Source organism: Uranotaenia lowii, chromosome 3, assembly GCF_029784155.1.
Source record: "Uranotaenia lowii strain MFRU-FL chromosome 3, ASM2978415v1, whole genome shotgun sequence".
NCBI classification, from domain to species: Eukaryota; Metazoa; Arthropoda; class Insecta; order Diptera; family Culicidae; genus Uranotaenia; species Uranotaenia lowii.
The window spans coordinates 150,511,930-150,531,094 of NC_073693.1; the positions used below are offsets into that span (position 1 = coordinate 150,511,930).

At 35.2% G+C, this 19,165-nt stretch overlaps 1 protein-coding gene across 3 annotated transcripts in view; it reads left to right on the forward strand.

Annotated features, from left to right (window-relative positions):
- Positions 1–19,165, forward strand: part of LOC129753982 (uncharacterized) — a 326,624-nt gene that overhangs the window by 299,117 nt on the left and 8,342 nt on the right. The gene's annotated exons all lie outside the window — the stretch shown is intronic.

Sequence of the window (19,165 nt, forward strand, 5' to 3'; positions counted from 1 at the left end):
TTACTAGCTGTACAGTTAAGTCCAATTCTTTCATTTGTACTGCCAACGACTTTTGGCCTAATCCATTCACTGTTGGTATTCACTTTTCGTTTTGATTTTTAAACCTGATATTGAAAGGCAACCGTACCTATCGATTCACTTAAATGGAATGCAGTTTTCCTTACAATTTTAAACCATTTAGGTGAACTGATTCAAATAAAAAATAAATAAAGTTATATTTTCAATTTAGAGACTTTTTTCCATTATGTGCCTAATAAAATCCAACGATCATTCAAAGTATGTATCTAATTTTAATTAAATGGACAAATATTGAACTGGTCCAACGCAATCGGTCAATAGCCTCCGAGCGTTTTACTCCTTTAGTAGCTGGCTCAAGTCGAAGTCGGTACTCAGTCAGTGGGTCACAAAGCTTTGGTGTTTTTTTTTCTTCTGTCTGACACTAACAAGTTGACCGTTGCAAAATTGTTCAGACAAGCCAACTTGTTAAACTTGGCTGTTCACGAACGCACTCAGCTTTTTTTTCTCGTTTTTGGAATTACTCAGCGCGCGTAGTGCGTGGAAAATGCATACATATCTGCCTGAAGACACCACTCCTTGTTTCTACCAAAGCTTTGGATTTCGCCCATTTTGGCTTAAGCCGGCCGGTTTTCTTGAGCATGTTGATGGTGGGCCATAAATGTACTTCCAATTTAGTAAGAACACTCCTATGTTGAAAAGTGGATATGCCTTTTGATAGCGATTCAAATCACCGATTGCGAAATTTCAGCAATGATCTCAAGAAGAGCTGAGAAAATAGTCAGTTACTTAATTTGTTGATTTCGCGAATGTTTGGCATCTTCAATGTCAGCGCTTGATTTAGAGATGAAGGATAAATGCAATTTTAGTGGAAGCAAATCTTCTTAAAGCTTAAACTTCCATTCCAAACTCGATATTTCCGCTGTTCCTCCAAAAGTGCGTACTCCTACTCTTTCTATTAGCCAATATTTGATACACTCGTGGGAAAAATTGGGTTGAATGGGCAAAGTTTTTTATTCAGAGGCCAGTGATATCTGACCTGATCCAGTAGGTTTATTCACATTGATTGCTTTTTTCATTCCGGATTTATGTGTGCAATTAAGAGGGAGGATGATGGTCAATGACTCTCGCTATCAAAAGCACCTGGCGTGGCATTTGGCCAATGGAACTTCCGATGAAGCAAGCAAGAGCTTTCATAGACGGACGTAATTAGCTACTATCATCAATTCTGGATGGTTTTTTGTGAGTGGTAAATTTCGGATCAACCTTTTCGCTCGCTTCACTGGATGAAGGTGAAAGAACGTATTATGCTGAAATGGAATAGATAATTAGTGTTTTGATGGGAAACAGCAGTGTTTTTTTATTGGTTGAGTGCAACAGAAACTACATAATTAATTGTTGGTTGAGGGCAAAAGTGGAAACTTCAAAGTTATAGGCTACATTTCATTGTTTCTTTCAGAGAACTTCACCGAAATTAGTTTGAAGTTATAATCCAAACTAAATTTGCAGAAGACTCTGTTTGCTAATTTTAATGCAGTGCGCTAGCTTTTTCCTATATATATTTGATTTGATCAAGCCGCAGGTTTGAGGGCCTGAGATAATGCTTATATAAGGAGAAATTTTCTCAGAAATTCAAAAGTACTATCAGATTAGATCGGAACCATCTGAGTGTAGTGTAACTTTACCTTATTATCAAAAAATTAGATTTTTATATGTTCTAGGAACATGCTATTTAAAGTTATTGAAATTCTGTAGAACGAATTATAAGGTGCCTCAATACTTGACAGAGTAACATTGACAGACAAAAATATTTTTTGACGTGATCTGTTTGACCTTCCTTCACACCTATATAAAAGATGTCTTTCTATAAAATTACAGTTCTATATCTCACTGGAATATTGCTGGATCTCTACAAAATTAACATCAAATTGAAGCTTAAGCTTGTTGAGAGCTTAGTGCACTCAACAACTTTCAAAAATATTAGACCGAACAACTGATGTTTGCTCAAAATATGCAATTTCGTGTGAGAGTTTCTTTTTTTTATTTGATTGATTGGAATACCGTTTTATGCTAGTCAGATTATTTATTGTGAATGAATCTCCTGTAGCATTTCACCAATCGGTTTTTTAAATTTCCACATCATGTGAAATCACCATGTCTTATTCAACGCCAGATTTGAATTTTTGGGAATATTTAATATAAGAAAATTTGTATTTCAGATCATCTAACCTGGGTCTTTGAGTTTGAAACTGTTTAAGAAACTATTCAATGAATAACTACGAATGTGCTAGCTCAGTGGCACGAGACTCTTTGACTTTGTCTCAGAGTCGGCGAACCACAGGGTAATTGGAGGGGCTACGCGTGCAACGGTACAAAGAAGGCTCGTTTGTCTTGTCTCATCAAAATATATAAGACTGTTTTGTAACGGAATAAATTATTTATTGAAAGAAAATAAAGAACTTCTTCGATTTTTATTGTGTATTTTCTGTAAAGTGTAGTGTGTGGGTGTATGCAATTTTCACTTATCTTTTTGCTGCTGCTGTCTGCCGGCGAGCGCTCGCTGCTAGTTCTCTGCTGCTGGTTCTCTGCTGCTGCTTGCTTGATGCTGGTTTCTGTGGTAGCTATTGCTGTTGGTAATCCGCGGTGACGCGTGGGTCCGACCGCAGAACAAAATGGTGGCTCACTAGAGTCAGTCTTCTAAAGTACTGTACTGACTCTAACGTGGAGTGGGGGGATGAGGTTCACACAGGCGCTTCCTTCTTTGACTTGATCGACCTACCCAGGCTAACCTGATTGGTAGAATCGAGAAGGGCCCTCCTTGGGAATTAGAATCGGGTCTTCCCCGATCCGAGGGAAAATCCTCCTTAACGATTTATGGCCCGCAGACCAGAGGATCTCGATGATCTTTGACGGGTTAGACGTAGTGGGCTACTGGGCCCACTAGGCCGAGGAGTGTGATCGGGGGCTGCTCGAACGGATTGCCGCTCGAACAGCGAGAAAGATTTTAAACGAACGGAAAAAGGTCCTATGAAAGGAGATTTGGTGGTAAGTATTGGCCACTGGAACTGGGGGTAGGTTTACTATACCTGAACAAGGTTCGTGTCCCGCAGGATTTCCAAAATGGCCACCGAGACACTTTTCCACTACTTTCTCTACTCCACTATGACGATTTGATCACACTCACGCCTGATTACTAAGTGAACGTTGGCAATCGAATTCAATCACCGTACCCCATTGTATTCTGGCAAAATTGCGCCAGTACGAATGCGTTAACGCCTCAACCATTTTCTTTCCCAACGATGTTGCATGCAATTATCCTCCATTTGTAATTGGGAGAATTTTCCGGTTGCATTCAACCCACTTCATGTTGTGTTGTCTCGTGTGTTAACAAATTTTGTTCCTAACTTAACCTACGTCTAACAATATTTTATTTAAACCTAACAAGAAATAAAACAAATGAACATTCACTCAAACTTCACAATGTACCAAATTAAAAACAACAAGAATTTTGTAACAAATGGTTACACTTTACTCCGCCCCGGCGAAAATAAATGATTAAACATGATTTAATTATTTATTTTACCTTTAAACGATCGTAATTTTATTTCACAAACTTTTCAAACAGCTAACACATTTGATAAACAAAGCCCTGCGAACATACCCATTTAAACTTATTGAAGTTCAAATGCATTTCGGACAGTCACAAACAAATTAAAAAGACGAATAATTTAAAAGCTAGATTTTAAAACATAAAATTGCCATAAACATACACGCGTTATTTACGTCTGAATGTAGCCTGACTTGTTGCACCGAAGTGAGTTACTTTTTATGGTAGTAAGTGATGAAGTTCATTTATGATATTTTTATACCACTCTACTTGAGTGAGAAATCTCTTGATTTGACAGTTCAGTATTCCTTATCATGCGGTCGCGCGCGGACGTTGACTTCAACGGATCGAGTAGTGTGAAATGTGCATCTTGGTTGGAGGTTTTTTTTTTTTTTGTAATACCACTTGAAGGATGATTGAGCTGCTATTTTCGGATTTGGAAGCTGATTCAACTCTTTATTCTTACGGAAAGTTTTTTGATATATTATGTATCTAAAAAATGTTAGGTTGACGAACTATTTTTTTTCTAGGCATATTCGACCAACTGGCCAAATTGGTTTTTCGAGGAATAAGCCACGAAAAAAACTGATTTCATCACCGGGAAAGATGTTAAAATCTGTAATTCTACAATGAATTGATTGGTAAGTAGCGACCACATGGAATTTATTCCTAATTTTACTAACTATTCTAACCTATTGTTCTTGAAAGCTTGCCTTTGGGTACCCTTGAGCTTTCGATCTTATGCCTACCCTTATAGTAATAACTTCTATTTGTTTTTCAGGTTCCATAATATTCCTCTCTTCTACGATGTGCGATCTCGGAGACGGAGTGAGATACAACAACTCACTTATCACGGAACTTTTGAACATATACTGGGTGAGTTTCGCTATGTGGAAGCGATAACAACTCACAACCATCTTTACTCTACTCGCTGCTAACCGTATGTTCTGGATAAGGGAGTGATGCGTTTCGCTATGAGGAAGCGATACAACACAAAAACTCCGCTCAACACAACTCATTGCATGTTGGTCAAGCCTCGACGGATTCCCACGCGTTGTTTACCAATTACTGCCGGACTATTATGCAACGATTCATCTAAACTCTACTCGCCTATCATGGCAACTCTGGACGTGGAACTGATATGTTTCGCTTTGTGGCAGCGATAACAACACATCAACTCCGCTCAACACAACTTTTCAAATATTCGCCAAGCTACGACGGATTTTTACAACTACCACACGAGTTCTACCGGATAATTCTACAAGGATCATTGTTTATGTGCTACAATTCTACGCGAGTTTTACCGGATGATTACCCAGGGATCAATACTTGTGAAACTGCTATGGATCCTCGGTCGAACTGTAAACAATCTGAAACGGAAAATATGCTACGTGAGCAACATGCCATCTCATGCTATCTCACCAGTGATGACCAGTATTTCGCCAACCTGCTACATACTGCTGATGACTAACCACCACACATACTAGGGTGAGTCATCGATATGCTCATGTTCTCACGCATCCCAACCAATATTAATGCTTCTCGTTCACATTTTAGGTATCATCTGCTGATGACAACGGCTCATCATCTACATCTGGACGAATATCAGCAGCTGAAAATACCCCCAGGCTCTTACCGTTGTAGTCAGCCAGCTCATACGAACTGGATCCCAATTTAGCTAGAATTTTACATGGAACATAGAGGTGACCATATTTAGCATTATAATGGTTCACAGCGGAGGATAATTGGAAATTTCTTTTCAAAACTCGTTGACCTACTTGATAGTTAGGTGCAAATTTCCTATGCCTCAAGTTGTAGGATTTGCGATGTTTTTCGTAACTTTTACCGAGATTTTCTTGAACGATTTTATAAATTGAGCTTTTGATACGCCTCAAGCTATCCGCGCGTTCGTCCATCGTGGTACCATTCGCGTCGCGTTCTAGGTCGTATTGATTTCCCGTTGAAATCGGATCGTGACCGAATAGAATTTTGTACGGTGACATTTTTGTAGATGCGTGGATGGTCGTGTTCATCAATTCCTCGATTTCCGGTACTCTCGTGTCCCATACTCGTTGATCTTCGGCCATGTAGGTTCGTAAACACGCGTTGATGGTCCGGTTCGCTCGTTCCACCGGGTTATTCTGGCTGTGATGTCTAGAGTTAGGCCAGTGCTTCACCCCCTTGCGTAGAAGAAGCCCCTGAAACTCTTTTCCTAGGAAAGTCGACGCGTTATCCGTGATGATAATCTTTGGCGTACCGTACCTTCTCATCCAGCGGTTCTCAACTATCTGACAGACTTCTTTGCTCTCTATTCTTCTCATTGGTGCTAAGATGGTCCATTTAGAGAAAAGGTCAACCATGACCAACAAATGGCAATTCCCACCTTTGCTCCTCGGAAGATTTTGGATGAAGTCCATCGCGAGCATTTGAAACGGCTTTTCGGTTTTCTTCTGCTTACCCATTTCCGGATTAGTTGCTAGAGTAGAAGGTTTACATTGTTTGCAGGTTCTACAGTTTTTCACGTGGCGTTTTGCGTCTATAGCCATTCTTGGCCAAAAATATTTCGTTTTGAGTTTCGCGATTAATTTTTCAAATCCGGGATGTAACGATTCATCATGCTCCTTCTGAAGAATAGATTGTCGAGCTTCTGTGGGAATACACAGCTTCCACTCGAAGCGATAATCCATTACTTCAGTTGGAGATGAAATGAAGCGATACAGTTTTCCTTTTTCGATCCTGTAGTCTGAGCAATCTTCTGGAACATTTTTCACTTTCTGGAGTTGCTTATTGTACCACGCATCCTTCGAGTTCACCTCAAGAACTTCGAGAGAGCGTGAAAGTGCATCCGGCACGATGTTTTCACTACCCTTCCTATGTCGCACCACCATGTCGTACTGCTGTAAAATCATCCCCCACCGGCTGAGTTTTGACGATGATTTCCATTTCGTGTTCAATATGAATGACAACGCTGCTGAGTCAGTTATTAACGTGAATGGCCGGCCTTCTATGTAGGATCTGAACTTCTCTATTGACTCTAAAGCTGCTAAACCTTCTTTTTCTGCTGCTTTCCACGATCGTTGCGGAGTAGTAAGTTTCCGAGAAAAATAAGCTACCACACATTCCTTCCCGTCTGTTTCCTGCGTCAGGATGCCTGAAATTGCCAAGTCGCTCGCGTCTGTTTGCACAGTGAAAGGTAAATCGAAGTTTGGGCTGATTAAAATAGGTGCGGTTATTAATTTCGATTTTAACTCTAGAAAAGCCTTCTCTGCGTCGTTTGTCAACTTTTCCTCAAAAACAATACTGAATCATGTAATTCGGAATGTTTTCTGATGAAATGAGGCTTTTGTGACATGTTCTGCTGGTAAGTGTGTTTCTTACAACAGTTTTAATTTTTCTTGTTTTTTTCGCGCGGTTTTTGTGCTAATTGTTAACAAAAACCTTAACATTCCTTCTACGGCAAATAAGGTTTTACGTCAGACCAAAACATTTTTCGTATCAGTTTTGTATGCGAAACGTTTGTTGGACAATTTTAACACCATGATTTTGAAAAAAAATTATGATCCATACTTAACCAGAAAATATTTTGGATCGAGCAACAATTGGTCCGCTCAATCTCCTCCCGCCCCATTGCTGTACATAATTCCCCTGCAAAATTTGTTTGGAAATTTCAAATTTATTAATTCGTATACCTCCAATAACTTTGTTTGGTTGTTTTTACAGCTAAAAATAGCAAAAAAAATTGGTAGCGAGTGATTAAGTCCTGAATTATAACAACGTGTTTTGAATTAGTAAGGAGGCTTGTACGGAAAAATCCAAAATTTTATTCAAAAACCATCAGAGATGTACTGAAAGTTCAAAAAACATAATTTTATATTTTTAAAATATTTCTTGGTTCTTGCAAAACATTGCATGTGAACAAAAACTAAACCTTACTTGTACCCCAGAAATAATATTCGTTATCATACAAAAAATTCAAAATAGGTAAATATTTTTAAATTTTAGTGTTTTGACAGCTAATTTGAAAGCTGGTTAACCGGATGAAAATAAGAATCGCATTATACTGCTTTGCATAGCCAATAAGTGTGATGATTTAAAACTTTTGCAAAAACATGTCATGAAATTATTGATAGCTTCAGAAAGCAAATCCTGCAATTTTACAATACTTTTGAATGGATTACGATTTTTTATTTCGAATTGGTTCTAACTATTTTCGTGCAGTACTTTGCTTCTTCTCATTCTGACAAACAATTAATCTTATGAATGGGCAAAATCAATAACAAATCAAAATTCATTTCATACTTATTTGAATTTCTCGTATATGCGAAAAGTTCTTCTTGCATAGAGGGATCGGTTTGGGAACACTGACTCGCTGAAGCCACTGTTTTATAAGCGGCCTAAATTTTGCAAAATTCTGAGTGTTGTGATAATGTTTAAATGTGTGTTTCTAAACGGTTCGATGCGTATAGTTTCCGCGGCTGAAGTGAAATCAATGTTCTTGTGACAAGTGAATTTAAAAAGTGTAAAAATGAAAAGAATTGCTGCGAGCATCATTAGTAGCAAGTGAAAAATCGATCAAAAGAAAAATCGATTAAGAGAAGAGCTCGAAAATTTATAAAATTCAGCACCAGATGGTACTACTGTATATCGAATTGTGAAAGCTTTTACTATAGCGTTTTTCGAACATCAATATTGTTCAACTTCGATGGCCAAAAACTGTATCTGTATCACAGGATGAAAAGATAAGTACTTTTCTTAACACTTTCTCTATCTTTTAGTTTAATTTGTAACTGTTTTCTTTTCTTATTCAATAACTTCCATATTTAGTAGTTTTCAAACTAGGAAGCTTCCGGAGAGCTAGACTAAACTCATGTAAAATCTGTCAAATTATAGTGTATGGGTCTTTTTGTTTGAATTTTGCTCGAAAAATTTAATAATTTGTATTCACCGTATAACAAATACAATCGCGTGTACATTTCCCGAACTATAAACGTTGTACTGTAGCTGTCCGAAGAACCCCTCTCATTAAAATATAGTTTTTCGAAACTTATTCAAACTAAAAAAAAGATTCATTTTTTTAATTTGTTTTACCATTTTGAGATAATTGTGTTTCTGACCATTTGGTCTATCATGTGCCACAAATCTTGACTATTTAATTTCTTCAAGTAATTCTGATAATGAGAACTTTTTTCTTAAGCATTGGGAACACTGATAGGCTAATACTAAATGTTGATCGATTTAAGAGAGCTTTCACTCACATGATTTTGAAAACCAGATGGCACTAGTGTATATGTGATTAAAAAAAAGCTTACAATAAATCGAAATTTTATTCCGATGAAGAGTTTGATCGAGTGTAAGTGTGGAAAAGAATAGTAGGAGAAAAATAAAAAAAAGTAGAAATTATAGTATTTAATGGTTGGCTTCAATTAGTTTAAATTAGTGCAAAATTAGTGTCTTATGGTATCTTATGATGCCAGCATCTTCAAGGATTTATGAACCAATGATTAGGATTTGGCAACTAAAATGAGTGTTGGGGGAATAATCTTAAGTAAGTCAATATTTTAAGTAGATCTCTTAGGTCTAAAGTCTCAAAAAACTTGTAAGCATGGCTTTAATAAATAAAAGACACTGCCACTATTTTGAAGTTAGGTTGATGAGTGTATCATTGAGGGTCTATTAAAATTTTTAATTTAAAAAGGAATAGATTTAAAAAAAAATCACGCAAAATTCAGTTCAGAAATTCAGAACTGTTCATAAATGCTCATGTTCACACTTCATTTCTAAAGTTCATTCAAAGCATGTTAAAAAAAGACAAAAGGACGTAAGCAGACAGAGACACTTATATGCAATTATCTCTTTTGAGCTGTTAAAAACATCAACAGGAACTTGATACTTTTTTATTCTGAATAGGCAAATTAACAACTTTAACATAGGTCTGTCCAGAAAAATATAAATGAAACATTCAACAAAATACATTCATTTTGAGAGAAATAATTCTGAAATATTAAAGTTTAGTCTTGTTCAATATAAATCTAAACAAATAGTGCAGCAATAGAACAGTAGGTGGAAAGATACTTTAGAGTTTTTTTTTTAAAGTTTGCATGATTCTTGTGTAAATCTGTTAATAATTAAATCACTAAGTTGAAACATTTGATAGACTGACCAAAACATTCAATGAAAAAATCTAGAACATTTTGAAGTCTAACCAAAAAATTAAATTTGATGATTTGATGAGATTAAGTGTTAAAGTTGAAATTAAAATAAAAGATACATCATGAGGATATATCTGGTTTAGGGAAATTTTTTAAAATTTAAAAGCAGAGTACATTGAATCACCTGTAAATTTGAGAATTTTTTTTTAAATGAAAGAATATTTTAGCTGATCGCACTAGTCAAAAGTGTCTCCTGATCGTATCCTTTCACCCAAACTTCCAACAACAAATTTTTTGCTAGGATGCAGAGGTGACCTCGGTCCTAAAGCACAATATTGTTCTTTTATCCCTTTCTCTCTTTTCCAAACTATCTTTTGACTACTAGGACGTGGCCGGCGCCGTTATTGATGTTCAAAGAGAGAGCATCAGTTTTGGGCAAAGAGAATGTGATGTCAATCCCGGACACTATTCTTTTGACCTTTGAACAAAATTGATGGCCTCGGTCAATCACGGAGTAGCAACCATTGGCGATGTGGAACTAGTTCTACTGAGCCACGCCAGCGATCATGGAACTCGAAATGTAGTAGTTGTATTCATTAACATTGAATTTAGGAAAAAAATGTCCAAATGTGTGAAATCCATTCCTCAAAAGATGTATGAAACATTTCGGATTCAATGATTTAAGGTGGATGTGAGTAGTCAAACAAGCTAAGCTAAGCTAAGCTATGCGAAAAGTTCTTCTTGCATACAAATTGTCATACAAAATTGAACATGTTCATTGACTACATGCAACTAAAACATTTCTAATTGTCTATTGATATGACATGTTTTTTCTGAAAAAGTGGATATTTCCGTTTAACTAGTAATTTTAGTAAATTCTGTGCTTTAATTAATTATTTTCCACTCAGAATTTTCACATTTTTTGCACTCAATGTTGATTTTTAATAATTAGTTCAATAATTCAAAGACACTTTACATATCCATAAGTTTATTTTTTCTACCGTAAAATCTTAAACATGAAGTTTTTAAATTATTATACTCGCTGAAAAAACTTATGTATGTAAGAAAGTCGGGCAATTTGCATTGTCTGAAAAGTGTCAAAGTCAACTCAACTGCATTGGCTTTGAGAGATCACTTTTTTATCAGATTTATTTTGAAATCCTTCATCCCGACAAAGAATCTAAAAGCTGTTCTAAAAAAATCTGTTTCTCAAATTTCGTGACGACAAATCTAAAAGAATTTTATTCCATGTCAACAGCGATTCCCTTGATATTGTTATTAATAATGTTAGAATATTGTACAGGAGGAAAACTACGACCCTTAATCCCAAAAACTAGAAGTCGAAGGTTGGTATTTGTCCCTTATCATCCAGAAAAATAAACAGTCATAGCTTTGTGAAACTTAATTTGATCCAAAACAGTTTTTCAGCCGGAAAACTCTTGGGAAGCATTTCTATGTGATGTGAATGTTTCCTGAAGATTGATGAAATGCTACAGAGGTTACATTAATTACAAATAAACCCACTTATATGTAAAAGATATTTGTATCAATTAATTTTTCGAAAATAAAATTTTTATACAAAATTGTATATTATGAGCATAAATCAGTCAAACGATCGGAAACTTTGGGCGTGGTTGTGTCCATTTTCAAGTTTTAAATTGAGATTTATTATGTGAAAATCGATCGACTTCCAAGTGAGTCCTAAAACCTTTTTTTTTCAAATCGTATCTTCTTCATAGGGGTAAAAGGGGGCAAAACAGATCACGTTCTCTAATTTTTTCGCCTGTTAATAGCCACTTAAAAATTAGGCATTAAATACCTTTCAGTTCAATCTATGGGATTTTAAAGACATAAAATTTTATGTTGGTAGGACATATAAAGAAAAAGGCTCAACACTGGGCAAATTAGTTTAAATAATACTCCACTCAAATGGCTTCGGGTGAATTAAGAGGTGGATTTGAGTTTCTGAGAAAACTGCACGTGTGATAAATGCTATTCCAGACACTCAAACCGGCGGCTGAGTGTTTTTTGGACCGAATTGGAATTGAAAAGTGCATTGGATAGGGAAGCCCCCCTTCCCTCCCCCCTCCTAAGGGGCCGTCTAAAAATTTGATTGCATTTGAACTAGAAGTTCTCATAATAAGCTTCCGTACAAATATCAGCCAATTCGACCTCATGGTGACTGATTTTTAAAATGTGCAACCATTGGAAAAAATCGGACAACATTATGTACGACACAAAATTTGCCTGTGCAACTATTGGGCACAGACAAGCTGTTTTAAATGATTTTTTAAATTTTTAAGTCACTTTTTTCAAACACTCGAACTTTTGGATCTTGTTGGCCAATCCTGGATGAGTGCATCGACAATCATCATGTGCTTAGCTGTGCAACGATTGGTAAATCACCCTACGATAAAAATAAAAACACAAACTTCTATGTTTGAGGAGATAGAGACAAACAATTTTCTACAAAATTGTAGATCTCATTAAAACATAAAAGATTGCTGAAATAATAAGAGCTCTCTCTCTATTCAATGCAGAGTTATAATGCTTTTAGTTTGAAACAAACAAAATTTGTTTTCAATACCTAGCTAATATATGTTTTAAACTTAAATAAACATGATGTTCTCAATATTTATTGAGACAATCAATACGCACATTTGTCACTAGATCTTTAGTCGCCACGACTTTTCCTTCCGAAGTGATCGCAATTTCAAGTATTATTTTTCCATAATTTTGCGAATTACTAGGGTAAAATGGGACTAGTCGATCTATAAACTACTACAAACTTAGCCAAAAACTGCTTGCCTTTACTCGCCCGTTTTTTGAGTACGTTTGGCATAAATTTGTTGAACTCTTTTTTAACGAGAAAATAGAGATTTATTGCCATCGTTAAAGTGACATGTTTCAAATGCACATAACTTTATCAATTTTCAACTGAAATTATCAAATAGTACATCAAAACGCATTCAAATTTTATCAGATTTTAAAAAAAAAATATTAAAAATTAACAAAAACTATATCGGTGAAATTTTTATATTCTTTAAGAAAGAATATTTTAGAATTGAAAGATTATAAAAGGATAGAAGATTAGAAGAAGGTAAACGATGTTGAAAATGAACGGAAGGGTAATTTTAATTAGAAAAACTTTGTTCCTCACGGGCCTACTACCTTGCAATGGTTTGCAGAAATTTACGTTGATCGACTCTTGATTTCAAAAATCAACACTTGGCTAAAAAGAGAATAAAATCAGATTTCATTACATCGGTAAATCGCCTAGTATCGGGCCAACTTCCGTAGCGCGAATAGTCCAAAACCCGGCTAGACCACACGTAATGATACAATACCGAGAACCGCATCTAGGGGAACATGCTCTATTATGCCCCACCTGAGCCCCTCCATTCTGCCCCACTAACACTTACAGGCACTTTGACTGGAAAGAAAATCAATATGGAAAAATCGAAATTTATAAAAAATTCAAAGTAGATTTTTTTAGGCTGAATTAACGTTCAAAAAAAGGTTTTAAACTTTTTGTTCACTTTCAATGAAAATTGGCCGTTTTGGAAAATTAAAGCTTTTTTCATCATATAACGATTGGTGCGTTATGACGAGCGCATGGGCCGTGATAAAACACACTCATAAAAAGCATACCTTAGCGAGCTCAGTATGACTTTTTAGTATAAAATCTTAATTTAGATTCTCTTCTATCGATGTATCAGACAATATTGTCTTATTCATTTTTCTCTGCTTGGTGACACCTTGGTGAAAGTGTTTTAAAATTTACATCGAAATGAAGAAAACCCTAAATTGTGAAATTTCCTCTTAACAGGGGTAATTTTAGAAAAAGAAACCATCCTTGCCATGGCCAATCACAACATTTGAAACAAATTGGCAATACTTTGCAGGCTTAAGAGGCTGCAGATTCTTCAAAACACGAGTGGCGCATATTAGCCACATGGGGCGTTATATGAACTTTCCTCCTATCGATAAATGTGTCTCGGTTGTATTTGGAGCTTTTCTGAGCGATCACATTTCATCTTTTTATTCGTTCGTACTGCAAGTTTCCGCTTGTGGGACAAACCACGCTAGGCCTACTATTTTGTGGTGGTTGTTACAATTCTATCTGTATCTACCACTGTAAGGTAGTAGGCCCCTGAGGAATAAAAAGATGAAATGTGATGACAAGTTTTTCAAATTAAAATTACCCTTCCGCTCATTTTCAACATCGTATTCTAATCTTCTATCGGTCTAGAATCTTTCAATTCTTGAATATTTTTTCTCAAAGAATATGAAAATTGCACCGATTTAGCTGATAAAATAATTTCATAAAATAAATTCACGGTGATTAACTCTTCATTTAAAAAAATAACAACAACTTTTCCATTAAAAATCGTAAATACACTTTAAACATTGTTTAAAGGTACCAAATATTCTTAAAAAAATACTATTCAATAGCTCTGTTGATGTTGCAACTTTTATTTGAAAACACCTATGTTTTAAACTAACAGCTTTGTAACTATGCACTGAATAGAGATAAAGCTTGTTATTTGAGCAAATTTTCATATTTTGATAATATCTACAACTTTGTAGAATAAATTTTATCTTTATCTCTTCGAACATAAAAGGTTGTGTTTTTATTTTTATCGTAGTAGGCTGTGGCTAATTTTTGATACTTTCACGCTATGGAGAACGGTCTGACTAGTAAATGTTCTTAACTTCGTATCTTATAAGGCAAACAAGTTATGAGCTGTTGAATTGGATTATGGCTTTTGGTATTGAAAACAATCAATTCAACTGATATAACTGAGGTACCTATCTCATGGCTACTGCGAGCAATGCCTCGATAGGCACCAGCAGTGATTCCTGTTGCTTTTCAATATCAAAAGTCATACTCCTATCCAACAGCTCATAACTTTTTTGCCTAATAAGATTCTAAATTACGATCTTCGACAAAGTTGTTCAGTTTAAAATTTCTAATAAATAATTTATAAATTGGCACAAAACCCAGGTCGTTTTCACAGGAGAAAAAAAAAGTTGAATTTTCAGTACAAAAAAAAAATATTGAAAAATATTGAATTTTTGCATACGAACATAAAAGCTAAAATTTACTCATGTAAACGTTAATTAAAAAATCTGCGAAAAATCAAAAATGAGATTTGAACAAAAACAAATCTTTTTAGATCCCATGGTTCAAGAAACTCAAAAATAACCCCAAATCGACTCAGTCTAATGCTTTTAAGCTCATTTAGTATTACAGAATTCATACAAACTTTTTTCTCATACACAATGAGAAAAAAATTTGTAGAAGTTTGTAACGCGATACGAGTTGAGAATTACTGAAATTTCTCAATGTCAGCTAATGTTGGGCGTATTGAAAGATAAAAGTGAAGAAATGACGTTTTTGATTTCCTATTTCATATGTCATGATTGGAAATATATGAAAAATAGAAAATCGTTGATTTTCTTCTTGATAACTAACCATTGTTTTTTTTTTACAGAATAATTATGTTTATAAAACTGAGATGATAAATGATATAATTTGATAAACCCAAAATGTGACATTTTTACCATATTAAGAACCGTGAAAAACATGCAGCGAGAGATTTCAGAAATTCACTGAGCCGTATTTCAACACAAAATGAATTAAATGTGCAAATTTCAATTTGATTTTTTATAATATTATTTAACCCTTTAATGCATAGTGTTGTTTTAAAACAACACTAATCATAATCCAAATATCTCGAAAACGCATGGATATTTTTAGTGATGTAATCATAAAAAATATTTTAGAAATTAAAAAAAAAATAGCCCATGGTATTTTTGTTAAGATATTTTAATGTGTGTGTGAGATATCGAACAAAGTATGCGAAAAAGTTGCAAATATCGAATTTATTTCATTTTTTGAAAAAAGTAGTTTTTGGAAAATTGCTGTTATTTCTTCAAATTCGCAAATTCTAACAAATTTATTAATCTCAATCAATCACAAACACCTTCCTGCACCCAATTAACAAGGTTTTGAAGAAATTAGTAAAACCGTATTGAAATGAACTAAGAATTTCGAAAAATATTTTTCAACTTTGATGGGTCATAACTTTTAAAATACTCAAATTAACGACTTCAAACCTGTTGAGTTTTGATTTTATATTAAAATGTTATTATTTCACTGAATCAATAACTGCAATTCTCATTTTAAAAAAGTCATGCATTAAAGGGTTAAAAACTAAGTTTAACATTCCAGAGTAGTTGTGTTAAGAGTAGAGTAATAAAAAGCTTAAGGTAAAAGCTGATATACCTCAGATTTGGTCTGCAATGTGGTGAAATTTTATCATTTAATACTAGGATTGGTCACCCTTTTAGTCTCTCTATCATTAATTCATCACTATCGGCTGGAATTGGATATAATTGAATAGAACGGCAATTTTTTTTTATAAAATTCCTTGATCCTCATGAAAATATAACTATAAAATCATTCAAAAAAAAAGAACTATTAAATAAACCGCTGCGGTCTATAAAACTAAGCACTTTTAATACTTCAATTTTAGCTCACAACCTATCTGAATTCATATTTTTTCAATGCGATTTCAACAAAATGAGTTATCTTTGATGCAAAACACCTACTATTTAATGACTTTTTTGCTGTAATGTCGTTTTCTGAAGACCACAAAAATCAAAGCTCAAACTTTTAAGAAGCATCTGATAGCAGACATTTTAGAAGATTTCAAAATGGGTTTGTTTATGAAAATCGGTTCCGTAGTTTGATTTTAAAACCAAAACAATAATCCCACTCTTTATAACCCTAATCGGCTTATTATTCTTTTTTTGCTGGGTGGCTTTGGATCCCTAAACAAATATCTAAAAATGCGAATTGTAGAGCTTTCCATTTTAGGAACAGTTAGAACATTTCATGTGTCTAGCTTTAACCATTCCTGAGTTATTGATTCGAAAAAGTACAGTTCGGGTCATATAAAGCTTGCTTCAGTTATTTATCATTGAATTCAAGATTTCAAGATTCAGGAAACAATTTTTCCTGATTCCTTCGCGTTTCAAAGTGCCATCATTTTACATTCTAAAGAAGCCAAATGATGCCGCACAAAATCACTAAATATGCACCGCTTTCATAGCAAGATGTCAATCGTGAATTCAGCTAGGTTTTCGGGAGCAAACTGGAACATACCATTCTTGAACGACTTTGCTGTAATGGCCAAAACATCTCGGGGTGGTCGTGAGATCGGATGAACGACAAAGTTCGTTTTTGGAGACACTCTTTTTTGTATAGCTCCGACGTCATTGTCGTATTTGCAACGAAAACTTTCGTTTTTTTTTTTTGTCACAGTTGCAAATGCCCTGCCAAATTATAAATTTTCGTGAAAATTGGTAGGCAAAAACAAATTTAAATTTGGCTGGAACATCCCCCCAAGCCGTTGCCAAGTAAAATTTTTGACCTGGAATTTGTCCAAAATCGGCTTTGACATAGGTTTCATCGTCCATCAGAAGACACCTGTCGAACTAGGTCAATACCCGGTCATATAGTTTCTGAACACGGATTTCGGCTACATTATTCTGTTTTAAGGTCCGATTAGGCTGTTTTCTAACTCGATACGACTTGATTTCTTCCTGAAGTAAAAAAATAAAATTCCTCGTGGTGCTATGGGCAGCCTCGAATTTTCTGGCCAAATCACGATCCAACAGATTGGAATTCCTCTTAATCGTCTTCAAAATCTTACCACGCAGTTTCCGGTCGACACTTCTACTTCGACGATTGGCTTGAGGCTTCCGAATCGTCGTCAATGTTTCCTTATACCAATTGATAACGCGTCATACGGTATTTCTGGGCAATTTAAGCAGTTTAGCTAGCTCAGATGCAGACCACAATAGATTTTCTAAAAAAAACTGTGCATATTTTTTTTCCTTCTTTCGGCTTCCATGTTGACTGTTAACAAAGTACAGTCGGTTTGCGGAATGTCAAAAATACATATGGGAAGCTGACAAGATTAACGACACGTGGGCGCTAAGAACTTTCAAATCCGTCCACCAGGAGCGCCACAATATGAGCAAAAGTTTTTTCACAATTGAAGCAAGCTGCAGACCCTAACCGCCAAGGAAGGTTAATAAAAATATTCAGACTGAAACGAGATACAGAAATGTCTTCTGCAACATTAGAAATTGTTCATGAACTAAAAAGCTTCTTGAAGTTGAGAGAACACTTTCTCTCCACTATCTTCCCGATCAGAAGAGCATATCAGAATCGTTACTCAATCCTATCTCAGCGAGATATTTATATCTGATTCAGTTATAGTTTTGAAAAGAGATTTGTTGTTTGTGATTTTTCTTAAACAGAATTATATCAACTTTTGATAAAAACAATTTTTTCAAACGCACTTTTTCAAGCTTTAAGACGAAATTAATCGATTACCTATATGAATGAAAATAATCATTTTTGTGGAATAGTTGATCTGCCTGCATGCTTTAAAAGCTGCTATTGGATTTTCGGAGCCTTCATTTCAGTAGGTACTTCTAGTATTTCTTCTCAAATTCTGATAATCCTATTCCAATTCATTCTAATTTCAATCAATCAGGTAAACTTTCAATGTATTTCATTCATCTGAACGACACTCGAAGTCGACTGCCTGCCCGTCCGCACGCATCCCTTTTGAAATTCCAAAAGTCTGATTCCAATTCTTCAAGTAAACGTATAGAAATTCCCATTGTCCAGTTTGAATCCACACAAACGGCTGCCTGATTCCCGTGCGCACGCTTCCCTTTGAGAATTCCAATAGTCCGATCCCGATCGGGCCGATCCTTCAAAATTCCAATACATCAGGTACACTTATATGAATTCCCATTGGCCAATTCTATGGAACCCAAAAGGAAGCCTGCCTTTGCGCTGGCCCCAAACAAGCAGCCAGGATCGAGCTATGCAGGATCAGTACGAAAATAAACACCCACCTTCTATGAAGCGCAGGTAGAGTAGTAAGCAAGGACACACAGCTGGTGGGATGGATGACATTGGAAAAATGGTGAGTTTGAGTCTCATCTCTTACCGCCATCTTTTTTTTGCATACAAGTCCTATAAGAATTTTAGTTTATATATCCTATCTGGATGAGTTATAATTTTGTTTAAATTCTAACAACGGCTGATATTAATTAGTTATGGTTGCATGGACTTTTTGATATAATTTGAGATATTTTAACATCCTACGAGTACTAAATTATAACTCATCCAGATAGGAAAAAAATGAATATCAGAATATCTCATCTTGATACAATTTAGTTTTTCTCTTCTGATCGGGTTGTTAAATCAAATTGAGATGTTTGTTGTTCCGACTTACTGCTAAGTTTTTTTTACGACTCAATTTTCATAACAGACAATCATGTTTCACAAGTGCACAAACAT